General features: G+C 48.5%; 1 pseudogene across 1 annotated transcript in view; it reads right to left on the bottom strand.

Moving 5' to 3' along the window:
• The window catches only part of LOC309870608 (glucokinase regulatory protein-like), an 878,156-nt pseudogene that overhangs the window by 864,264 nt on the left and 1,115 nt on the right, over window positions 1–12,777 (bottom strand). Inside the window, exons 4-16 of the transcript in view lie at window positions 12,345–12,457; window positions 11,967–12,022; window positions 11,541–11,620; window positions 11,304–11,357; window positions 10,251–10,345; window positions 7,550–7,653; window positions 6,275–6,393; window positions 5,553–5,651; window positions 5,219–5,316; window positions 4,808–4,884; window positions 4,330–4,426; window positions 4,042–4,139; window positions 3,862–3,944 (exon numbers count right to left, since the gene is read on the bottom strand). The product of the transcript in view is annotated as a glucokinase regulatory protein-like (transcript). The remainder of the gene's footprint in view (window positions 1–3,861; window positions 3,945–4,041; window positions 4,140–4,329; window positions 4,427–4,807; window positions 4,885–5,218; window positions 5,317–5,552; window positions 5,652–6,274; window positions 6,394–7,549; window positions 7,654–10,250; window positions 10,346–11,303; window positions 11,358–11,540; window positions 11,621–11,966; window positions 12,023–12,344; window positions 12,458–12,777) is intronic.

The raw sequence follows: 12,777 nt of genomic DNA, 5'->3' as shown, positions 1-12,777 counted from the left end.
GCTCAATCTCGTGACCCTGAGGTCATAACCTGAACCAAAATCAAGAGTCCAGCATTTAACCGACTGTGCCACCCAGGTGTCCCTGTATTTCCTTGTTCTTTCTACCAAAGAATTTTGCTAAGAGGCAAAGTCAGCAGTAGCAGTGAGCGTACCTAGCACCTAGGTTTCTAAATACGGCAGCCCCCACTTACCCCACAGATAAGTTCCAGACCCCTGTAGATGTCTGCTACTGCGAACAGTACGGAGCCACACACATACCATTTTCTCCTATCGTTCATTCCAACGATAAAGATTAGTTCATGCATTAGACACAGTAAGAGATGAACACCACCAATAATAAAATAGAACAATTATAACAGCATACTATGATAAAAGTTATGTGACTGGGGCCTCTCTCACAAGATATCTTACTGTACTGTATTCATCCTTCGCCTTCTGGTGACGATATGAGATGACAAAATGGCTGCTCCATGACATGGAGGGACGGGAATGACGTAGGCATCGTGACGTAGGGTTAGACTACTACCGACCCTTTGTCAATCTGCAAGGAGGTCAAATGCTTCTGGACTACCAGTAGATTAGGGTAAATGAAGCTATGGAAGCACAACCGTGAGAAGGTGCCTGCTGTACCGATCCCCAAGGACAGCCACCAGCGCTCCTTGAAAATTACGGATTCCAGCCAGGACTGGAACTAGGAAAGTACCAGGTGAACCTGGGACAACATTTCTGTTCCCCTACATAGACGGCTGGGGACACTACTGTACAGACACACATCTATATATACACACACAGGCAAGTAATAATTAACAGAGTTAGAAATTGAAGTGGAATGATTTCCAAGATATCTTGCTAAGGAAAAACACAAGGCACAAAAGACTATCATACGCTACTCTTCTGCATTAGAGAAAAGGTGCTTTATTTTCTTTTTCTAAAAAGAAACACAGCAAAGAGTGTTCCAACACTAATGTGACTACGTCACAACGACAAAGGGGCCAGCTTGAATAAGCTCTCATTTTGAGTATTAAAATCAGTAATGACAGGAATGGGTTAAAACACATTTAACAACCAAAACTTCATGACTCCACACTGAGTCTAAGTAAATGTAGATGGTGTGGGAAGAGAAGGGAGAGATTCTTTTTTTTTTTTTTTTTTAAAGATTTTACTTATTGATTTGACAGAGATCACAAGCAGGCAGAGAGGCAGGCAGAGAGAGGGGAGGAAGCAGGCTCCCCGCTGAGCAGAGAGCCCCATGCTGGGCTCGATCCCAGCACTCTGAGATCACACCTGAGCCGAAGGCAGCGGCTTAACCCACTGAGCCACCCAGGCGCCCCAGGGAGAGATTTTCTTTACAGAAGAATCCCAACTAGTAAATGTAGACAGAAAGATAGAAAAATCACCATTTAAAAACCACCATAGTTATAAATTGATTCGACCAAGAATGATCTGTGGATGCTAAAACCATTGGGTGAAAGATCACTAAAGAAATCTGACACACCCAGGGCGCCTGGGTGGCTCAAGTTGGTTAATCTTCTGCCTTCAGCTCGGGTCATGATCTTGGGCTCCTGCGATGGACTCCCTGCTCAGTGGGGAGTGTGCTTGCCCTCTCCCGCTGCCCCATCCCTGCCACTCCAAATCTCTCTCTGCCTCTCTCAAAGAAATAAATAAAAACTCAAAAAAAGAAAAAGAAAAGAAATCTGACACTACTTTGAGTAAGTGATAAAACATAACATCACCAGTAAAGGAAGGAACTGACATCAGGCATCTCCCGATGTGATACCCTCATCTGTGAGCCTCATCTCTGCGGCACTCCTGCCAAAACGCTTCACCTGAATATAATGAAGAAACAATCAGTGAAGCACATTCTGGAAAATAATTGGTCAGACTCCTGTACTATCAATGTCATAAAAGACACAGAAAACAGCTAAAGAATTCATCTAGATTAAAGAAAACTAAGGAGACCTAATAACAAATTGCAACGATTTATCTCTGATTTGATCCTGGACCTGGAAATAAAAATAATGTAGAGATAATTGGGGAAATTTGAACACAGTCTGCATATTCAATAATCGTACTCACAGTCCTTTTTCCTGAGTGTGAAAATTATATTGTGGTTATGTAAACAAATGTCCTCGTTCTTAGGGGACACAGTAATTTGTGTCAAGTGTCATCTTATCTCCAAGTACCTTTCAAATAATTCAGAGGAAAAGACGGATGAAGCAGATGTGGCAAAATGTTAAATACTGGTGAATTTAGGGGTGGCTGGGTGGCTCAGTCGGTGGAGCATCTGCCTTCAGCCCAGGTCTCAATCCTAGGATCCTGGGAGCAAGCCCAATGTCAGGTTCCCTGCTCAGTGGGAAACCTGCTTCTCCTTCTTCCTCTCCCTCTGCCTGCCACTACCCCTGCTTATGTGCTATTTTTCTCTATAAAATACATGAATAAAATTGGGGCACCTGGGTGGCTCAGTGGGTTAAAGCCTCTGCCTTTGGCTCAGGTCATGATCCCAGGGTCCTGGGATCGAGCCCTGCATCGGGCTCTCTGCTTGGCGGGGAGCCTGCTTCCCCCTTCTCTCTCTGCCTGCCTCTCTGCCTACTTGTTATTTCTGTCTCTCAAATAATAAAAAAAAAAAAGTTTAAAATAAAATAAAATACGTAAATAAAATCTTAAAAAAATAGATTAGTGAATCTAGGGAAAACTGTATGGGTGTTCACTGTTCTGGCAATCTTTCTGTAGAGTGGAAAATTTTTCAAAATAAAAGTGTGGGAGGAGTTTACATCAACGATATTTCTGCAACTAAAGATTCACTAATGGAAGCCTTTTTATTTCAAACAACTGCAATGTATTTGGAAAGATACAAACCAGAATCAAGCAAAAGACAGATGCTATACACACCAAAAAAAGACTGATTGATGTGACTATGTAAAAATGTAAAGAAAACATCTCTCCATCAACAATGGAAAAATAAAAAAGTCATAAACTAGAGGAAAACATAAAACAGGAATTTAAAAGAGGCTACTGTCTTGCTATATACACTCCCTCGTATAAATTAGTAAGAAAAAATTAAATATGCCCAAAAGAATGGGTGAATATGCCCAGAAGGCATGAAGAAGTAACAAAATAAGGGAAAAAAAATAATAGCCAATATATATCTTTAAGCGGCCAATCTCCATAGTCATCAAAGGAATTTGAATTAGGGGCACCTGGTGGCTCAGTTACCTTAGTGTCTGACTTCAGGTCAGGTCATGACATCAGGTCCTGGGATCCAGCCCCTGCATTGGGCTCTGCCCTCAGCAGGGAGTCTGCTTCTCCCTCTGCCCCTCTGCCCCTCCCCCTATTCATTCTCTCTCTCAAATACATAAATAAAAATCTTTTAAAAAATGATAATATGGATATATGTGTACCAAAAGGTGTTCATAATTTTCAGTGAAGAGAAGCAAGTTAAAAACAGCATGGCAAAGATGGTCCTATTTTTGTATAAATATATTTACATACTTACACATGCATAAAAAAGCCTAGAGGGACATTCTCCAAAATTTGTCTAAGTGATTTTTTGGAAGAAGTTTGATTTTTTTTTGTTTTTTGTTTTTGTTTTGTTTTAAACAGATTTTATTTATTTATTTGACAGAGAGATCACAAGTAGGCAGGGAGGCAGGCAGAGAGAGAGAGAGGAGGAAGCAGGCTCCCCATGGAGCAGAGAGCCAGATGTGGGACTCGATCCCAGGACCCTGAGATCATGACCTGAGCCAAAGGCAGAGGCTTAACCCACTGAGTCACCCAGGCATCCCAGCCTTGAGTTTTCTAATTTCTGGAACCCTTCCCCCTCTGAGTCCCTCAGCACAGAGAACACCCTCTCATTCCCCATACCTGGATGAAGTTCCCTTCATATTCGAAGAAAAGCAGTGGCCACGTGATGCTGATGATGGAGGGAAGAGCTTCCTCAGAGGGGTCTGGAGAAACAGAGAGAGAATGAGCCAGAGCAGCATCCCCAGGAAGGCCTTGCTGTAACTGCCACCCCAGGTTCCGTCCCCAAGGCTGAACCCTCACCGGCAGGGTCTGCCCCACGGTGCTATGCGCCAGGGCCTGGATGTGGGCCGTCTTCTCCTTCACCTGCTCCACCAGCGCCTGCACCTCCGTGAGGTTGTCTAGGAGAGGGGAGGGCGCCAGAGACGAAAGCTTTTGTTCCTGTTCCCTGTGGTCCTGTCAGGACAAGCGCCCCTCTCCTTCCCTCCCTCCCTCAGAGCAGGTGCTTTAAGACCCAGAAAAATGGCAGCTCCCCTGAGTCACTCCCCTGCCTCCCTCTGCTCACCCCACCGCTCCTGCCTTCCCTCTCACCATCCAGGGTGAAAATGAAGACCACGGTGCCGATTTCTGTGGGGGATGGCAAGATGCACGTCAGGAGGTCCTCTTGGGAGAAGGAGAACTGGGGACCCTGGGCACGAGAAGATGGGGGGCCCCTCCCATGAAAAACTCCCGCACACAGACCTGCGGACCACAGAGAGCCTCACAGGACCTCTCACACAGCGTGTTTGTATACAGATAAAAGAACCGAGGTTCAACGACATCAAGTGTTTTGCCCAAGATGATGCAGCAAGTTGAGGGAAGAGCCCTGGACTAGAGCCAGCTTTAGAGGGAGAATCGAGCCTCCCGCCCTCCCTGTGCTTCCCCAAAGCCTCCCGACCTCTAACCCATATTCCCTTCCCTGGACTGTCTGCCTGCTCTCCTCCCCCACCTGTCCCCAGCGCCCCTCACCTCCCACTCCCTGCACACCTGTCACCTTCACAACCTGCCCCATGTCCCGGCATCCCCCCGCCTGGTGGAGGAGCTCCGTCCTCTGGTTAAACATGTCACTGTGATCACCAGTGAGAAAGCCGCGGACATCTCGGTAGTCTGGAACGTTTAAGGACAGGGAGAAAGGAGTGATGGGCTTTATAGGAAAGATTGATTCTAGGCTTGGGGGAACGTTCATGGGTCTTGAAGGAAAGTGCCCAGAGGGGTGGAGGGTGAGGTGTCACACACATGGGAGGCCACAGCTAAGCGGAGCTGGGAGTGGAGGGACCCAAGCCTGAGTAGGGGTTCACAGCAAGGAGCATTTGACTGAAATGCCTATTAAATAGGACAGTCTGGACATCAAATGAGAAACCCCCATGGGCTGGGGATGGGGGTAGGAAATCGGTTTGCATTCAGGAGGAGCCAGGAAGAAAGTCTGGAACTGGGGTCCCACCGGCACCAAAGCTGTGGATACACTCCACTCCATCCATGATGGCCATGATGCCCAGGGTCTGCCAGCCAACCAGGTACATGCGGCCTTTTTCCTCCACGCTGAGCACGGGCCAGATGTCAGGACACGAGAGGAGATACGGCAGTGAGAAAAGATCAGGGATCAGAGCAAGATGCACACGGCCAAGCACAGGTGCAAACCAACAGAAAGGTTACTGCGCCCTCCACCACGCAGACCTGCTCCCCTCACCGCGTTAAGGAGTCCTCAGGGTCTCCGCTGTTCTCAGGACAGTCCCCCATCCACGCGACCTCCCCACTCCTAACACGTTTCCACACACCTGGTGCTGGCAGCGATCGTCAGGGCAGCGATCTTCGGGCTTTGACTCTAGGTCACCTGATGAGCCTGCTCTAATGTCCGCAGGATTTCCAGAAGGCACCTGGGAGAAAGGCCACCAGCTCCCGGGGCGGGCCCAGGGCCCCCTCTAGACAGCATGGGTACCCAGCCCTGCCCAGGGGAAGGCACAATTCCCTGACAACTAAGTTCTGCTGGTCCCTAGCGGAGGTGCGGGGAGTCCTGTCAGAACGCAGGGCAGAGGACAGAAAGGACTTCCGTGAGCAGAACACAAGACCCAACCGAGGCCGAAGGACATGAAGAGAGCGGGGTGAGGAGGACGGGCTCGGAGCGGACGAAGAGGTCAGCGGGGATTCTGGGATTCTGGGAGCCAGGCCAGAGACACAGGACCCCGCAGAAGGAGTTCTTCCTGCACGACCTGGACCCTCCCTAAGCCAAAGACTCTCTGAAACGAGGTGAGCTTTCGTGTCCCAGGTGGGCACAGAGATCAGTGGGACCTGAGGAGCCCAGGGTCTGCTGGAAACAAGTGAGACTTTGTGTGCTAAGAAACCCAGGCCAGCTCTTTTCCCACGGCCCAGGGTGCGGTGGGGGTGGTGGTACTGGGCCTCCGTCTTGCTGCCATTAACCAGTCTGTCTCTGCGTCCGCACTTGCCATTCCCCAGCCCATACCCACCCTCTCCCTGCCTGACTCTGACTGTGCTCTCCTACCTCTGAGAGGCTGGGATGCCTGGGTCCACAGTCTTATGGGCGGCCAATAGCAAGGTTTCCAGCAGGGTCTTGGTGGCACTTCCACCTTTCATCCGGGAGGAGCCACTGAGGCCCTCAGGCTAAGGAGGTGATGACACCTAAGGAGGTGATGACACCTGGGAGGGGCTGGGAGAGGAAGAAGGATCCTGTTGTTCACAAATTAGTAGCTGCTGGGCATGCGCTCTGGCTAGAGGCTCTTGGCAGAGTCGACTTAGTGATTCCTTTGCATGTGCTCTGGTTAGAGGCCACTGGGCCTGCATTCAGCAGGACTGGGGGTGTCCAGTGCGCTATGAGGAAGGCTGGATTGTGGGCTTCACTGAGACAAGCAGAAAGAGGGTAAGGGCCACCTCTGGTCATTTCCATGGCACATTCAGGACTCTAAGGAGGAGGCCATAGTGACTGAGTGTCCCGTTAGCAGGAAATGAGTGTTTTTTGGAGAGGATTTTGTTTTGTTTTGTTTTTTTCAAGAAGTTTCTTCCAACCCAACCCTCCACTTTTTTAATAGTTAGTCAATGCAAACATCACATTTCAGGTCCTTTGGACAAACCAATGAAGCAGCCATTGTAATGGACAGGGATGTAACACGACACACCAAGCATAAAGAGATTATTGCAAAGAGAATGATCAAATTGGTGTCTGAGAAAAGAGATTAAAAGTAAACAACTGCAGATGGGAGGAGAGATAAGCGCCTGAGAGCTGAAAGATACGGACCTCACCTCTCACAGAAGGAAGAGCAAGGAAAATGTCACACCTGGGTCCATCCCTGGCAGAGAGGCCCAGGGGCAGGCACTCGGCTCAGGGCCTTGTCCAGTCAAAGTGAGGGTAGACCACACTCGAGAGAAAGAGGAGCACAGAGGCTTGGAAGGTCCACCCAGTTTTTGGAGAGTGATTAGGAAGGCAGAAGAATGAAACTGCTTCCCATTGTTTTAAAGCCCACCTTTGAAATGAAAATGTAAGAGAAACAGAAAGCAATTCACCCTTCCATTCAATCCTCTCTACTCACAGATGCAAAAGAGGTTCTTCAAAGGGGAAACCTGCCCTAGATGGGTTAGCTGTTTAATGATGAGGGTCAGGAGGGAAATACAACATCTTAAGGTGAAGGAGGAAATGGGAAAATAGGATTTGCTTTACATTTTAGTTGACACACTACACCAGGAATTCAGACAAGACATAACAAGATCGGAGGCATCCAGGAGGCGGCAAGCATTCCCTAGGTGAGGGTGGGGAGGATCCTACCTCAACAGCAGGACTGAGCCCGAAAGCTTCCTGTTTCCCGGAAGCTTCTGCATGCGCTCTGCTATTTGTCGGAATGCGGAACTCCAGTCTTCTATGGGTCATTTCTGGGGCCCACAGAGAGAGTGAGGTGGGGAGATGGTGAGAATCTAAAGGAAGGGCCTCAGATGAGAGTCAGGATCAAAGACCACATTGGGATTGGGGTCTAAGGTCAACATTCTCCTAGAGATGTGCTTTGGAGCTCAGAGGGGCACCGTGTCCCTAAACCCCAAGGAAAAGGGTTAGTAAAATATTCAGCAATTTAATCCCAGAGTAAAGCCAGCACTCAAGTTTAAAGCTCCAGCCTGATACCAGAACTTTCTTGTGCCCCCGTCCTTGCCCGTGTCCCACTGCCATGGCCACAATACCCACAACTCTCTGTAGGCCCCTGGAGGAGTGCCTATCATCAGAATGTCAAAACTGCCACATTATTTTCAGTCTTAAGGTCCATCAGAAGCCCTTCCCATTCCTGGAAATATATTCTGGCCATCTCCCCAAAGAATGAACCCCTCACTACCTGAGGGAGGGACAACCGCTCCTGCCGAAGGAGCACAGCTACAAGGCATGAAGCGTAGCATCCAACAGTTGGCAAACATTTCTCGAATAAATTAACCACGAACAAAACAATGTGCTAAGGGGACCAGAGAACATCAAGCTTGTTACCTGCTTAGGTGCAACCATGGAATCTCAAAGAATGGGGATCTTCTGTAGTTGACCTCTACTGGTCAACCCTGCTAGGGGATACCCGGCCAATGACCCACTGTGGCAGGAGCTCAGACAGTTACCTCTGTATAAGGCCTCCTGAACCTCCCCTCATCATCCCATCCCTGCAAAATGTCCCTTCTTTAACTACTTTTTTATTTTTTCATTTGTATTTCCTCAAGGGCAAGCAATTTGTATTTCCTCGAGGGCAATTTCACATATTGCATGCCCATTTTGTAAAAATGTTTCCTGTCATTTGTCCTCAAACTACTTCAGAAAATCCCTAGAGACCTAATCGGAGCCTGGAGCCAGGGTTCATTGTGTGGTTTAACGCTGAGAGTCATCAATATCACCTGGGGAGTTTGGGTTGGTGTTTGTTTGTTTGTTCGTTTGTTTTTTGTTTTTTTAAACTACCCATTTCTGGATACCACGCCCACCCTGAGAGTCAGTTTCAGGAGTTCAGGAGTGGAGCCCCAAAATCTGTATTTTTAACATGCTTCCCAGATGACTCTGAAGATCAGCCAAGTTTGGGAGCCACTGATTTAAGGAACAACTGGAAGAGCTCCCCGCCCACATGGTTTGAATCCGTCATTTCACTTGGTCACAGGGCCTGAAATGAGCATCCACTGCGGCACATACATTTTTGGTGAAGGAGAGTCCTCCATTAAAAGGAGCAGGGTTAACAGTATCTCAGACTCATTTATATCATCACTTGAATTATGCTACAAGCCTAGAATCTGGGAGTTGAGAAAAGGACCTCAGAAAGCACCCGGCCACCCCTCCCCCCAGGACCACCACTGCATGTGCAGAGCTGCTCTTGAGGAATCCACAAGCCTTCCCTGGAACATTCCAGTGTCAGGAAGCCTTCAGATTCATCAAGAAGCCCACGCCAATGGTGAAGTCAGCAGAGCTCCCCGCACGTGGCCGGGCACCAGCATCGCCAGGGATGGTCTCAAAAAATAAGGCATTTCAGGCCTCACCCCAAAGCGACAACATCCGAGCTCTCGCACAAGGGTCTACGAATCTACTTTCTTCTTGCTTTAACACTCCTGAGGCTGAACATCCAGGGAACCACACCTGAGCACTATCGGTTTCACACGCTGACCTCTGGGATCAAAGTGGCCATCTACATAGAGAATAAGGCGGAGGTGATTGGGTGGAACAGAGACCTCAGGAAAGGGGGACAGGGTGGGGTTTGAGTAGCCAGAGCAGGACATAAGGGGAGCCTAGGATGACAAAGGAGAATGGTTGCTACAATAAGGGAGCTGGGCATAGGGGAATCAGAGGCCACTCAGCACCCACGGCTCCTTTGAACAGATGCTTCTCTTTGGGGTCCGCATCGTCCCGACCCTATTCTATCTCCTGGGCCTTGTTTTCCTTGTCTCTTAATTCCTGCTTTGAATGTCTGCTTTCTGGTATTTGATGTGGCCTCTGTAAGCTGCCTTCAGTCCTTCACGAAACAAGAGACTACATCAAGCAGTGGACCAAAAAAACGAAACAAAAACAGAAACAAACCAAAACAAAGCAAAACAAAAATCCACCAAAACCAAAATCCTCATAAGCTCAGGGACAGTCCATCTTTACTTTAATGTTCTGAGATGTGGTCAGTAAGACCATAGCCACCATGCCCTCCCTCCTCTTTGTGGCTGTAATGTAGATTTTGTTTTTTGTCTGTTTGTTTGTTTTGTTTTAAAGATTTTTATTCATACATTTGACAGAAAGAGATCACAAGCAGGCAGAGAGGCGGGCAGAGAGAGGAGAGGAAGCAGGCTCTCTGCCGAACAGAGAGCCTGATGCAGGGCTCGATCCCAGGACCCTGAGATCATGACCTGAGCCAAAGGCAGAGGCTTTAACCCACTGAGCCAGCCACCCACTCGCCCCTGTACTGTAGATTTTGACAGGTTTCCTCTCAGCCACCCCCAGGGGCCTGGCCCGTCACTGCCTTTCATTACAGTGGGCTCACCTGGCCATGTTTACGGGGCTGAAACCAACCAGGACTGGTAAGAAGGTGCCTGGGCTGTCCATGCCGGAGTCCACCTGGCCTGCCACAAAGGGAGCCTGATGGCAGGGGGAGAAAAAGGGTATGATGAGAGCGCAGGGGTTACTCTAGTGTTTCCTGAGGCGAAGGACCATCAGATTACCCCGAGTCCTTGTTAGAAATGCAGAGTTCCAGCCCCAGGGAAGATTTACTGGATCTGCCTTGGAAGGGGAAAGCTCCAGGCCTGTATTTTTAACACGTTCCCCCAAGGAAATCCTCTGCATGGTAAAGTTTCAAAACTCCTGTACTAAATTGTATGCTCCTTAAGGTCGGTGTCCTGCCCTCCTTGTGTGTCTCCTTCCGCATCTAGCATTGCTCGACCTGTTTCTCTTAGTGAATTGTTAGAATCAGTATACTGCAGTGGTGAGAGAAAATTGGGGACACCAAATCCAGTGCTTGGAATCTTGTCAAAATGCAGATTCAGACTCAGTAGGTCTTGGTGGGGGGCGAGATTCTACATTACTAGCAAATCTTTGGAGATACTGATGTTGCTAAGCAAGGACCATGCTTAAGTAGCAAAGGACAGGTCCAGGGGTCAGCTTCTTATGTAAAGAGCAAGAGAGTAAATATTTTAGGCTTTGGGGCCCCTGTGAACTCTATGCAATACCCAACCCTATCGTTGTAGCATGAAGTGGCCATAGATCTTATGTAAACACAAATGGCTGTGTCTGAATAAAACTTTATTTACATAAACAGGCAGAAGCATGATTGGCCACTGTGGTTTGCTGACCCTGGGACTAGTCCATCTACCTTGCTTGTTGAATGGACTGATACACAGGTATTCTGGAATCGGATCCTTTCCCTGTCATTCCACATTCATGCAGCTGGGTCTCAATTAGTGAGAGTAAAATCAAAATTCCTTGTGCGAACCCTTTCTGTTTTCTAGTACCCACTTCCTCAATCTATTTTCCATGCTGTTCTGCCCCCACCCCCTTCCTCCCTGTAGAATGGATCCCCCCAGGCTGTCTTCACACTCACAGAGAGTCCCACCGAAATGCCAATGACAATCACCCTCTTCTTCCCAGCGACCACCTAGGAGAGGAGGGTGGGTGAGACAGTGCCACCAGGAGGATTCTAGGATACAAACCTATTGCATAGAGATGTCAGGGTCAGGACTGTGGAAGAGAACGGGCCTTGGCTGGATAGGGACTCTAGGGTCTTCGTGAGAAGGAACAGACAGAGACGTCTGGTTGACTATCAGGGGAAAACACAGACCTTCTTCAGTTCTTCAATCCCGTGCAGGGCACTATCTTCTGTCCCCTCCCTAGATGCCACCACAGACCTAAGAGGACAGACTCAAAGTCAGTGGCACTGGTTGGAAAGCAGAAGATCATGGTATACTAGGGAAGAAAAGGGAATGCTTTAAGAGAAGGGAATGATGGAAAGATATCATTGACTGAAACACCTACTAGTTGCTGAACACCACAACAGACACTTTTTAGGGCTGGACACTCCAATTCCAACAAGGGCCAGACAGGTGACATGAGTATGTGAAATGGGCCGAGGATAAGGCAATAAGAAATAATGGGGACCAAAGAAAACTGGGCACGATCTCCACCTGAAAGCCTGAAAATTCTATTTCTAGAAAATACATTCCAGGCCAAAGAAAATATTCACAGGCCACCGTGGCTTATCTGTCACTGCTTGCAATGACAGAGGTTTCTGTCCTAGAACTTTCAAAGCTGGTTGAAGAAGACCTGTCAGCGGGGAAGGACACGGGTTCGTGATGAAAGTGAAGGGAACGGTAACCGTGGATTTTGACAACGAGTGTGAGGATTCCCTCAGGTCAGTGCTAAAGCCAGTCCTGCTTGGAATTTGGCACGTCGAAAGCTACTTGCAGATGACAGCTTGGGGTGCATGGGATGTAGAGACACCCTCAATAGATGGAGTGGGGCCCAGGTGGGTTCGGAAGATACGGGGTTCCACGGTGAGATCTGTCTTTGAGAAGAGAGGGAGCCAGGCCTCAAGAGGGCCACCTAGGAGCTTAGCTATGATGAGCTTTATGGTCCTGAGGGTTACCCCGAGAAGGCAGAGGAAGGAAAATCGGGGACCAGGGTACTCACCGACATGAGAAACGCCATCCTGCCAGAGTTGCCCCCTCCACTCAGCACCACCAGCTCCCCCTCAGGTTCCTGAGAAAGAAAAATTCCCAGTGTCGCCAAGGCCTAGCTCCTAGCTCAGCTTGGGGGAAGCACATTCCTTCTTTGTCAGCAACAGAAGAACTCCTGGGGAGACTCCTTAACCCTCCTTAACCACAAAAGGGAACAGAAAGATGCCTGGATTTGAGAACGAAACTTCATTCTGACTCTAAATCTGGCTTAGCTACTTACTCCAACCTTACTCATTCCAGAAAGGACGGAGAGCAGCTTTGTCATCCAGCAATCACTCAATAAAAAGCAGCGCTCCCCAGCAATTATTAGCTGGATATATTTGGGCAAGCTACTGTGATTGT

Source organism: Mustela nivalis, assembly GCF_964662115.1.
Source record: "Mustela nivalis genome assembly, chromosome: 8".
In the NCBI taxonomy this organism is placed as follows: Eukaryota; Metazoa; Chordata; class Mammalia; order Carnivora; family Mustelidae; genus Mustela; species Mustela nivalis.
The sequence above is the reverse complement of the archived record's forward strand: the minus strand, read 5'-3'. Positions and strand labels throughout refer to the sequence as shown.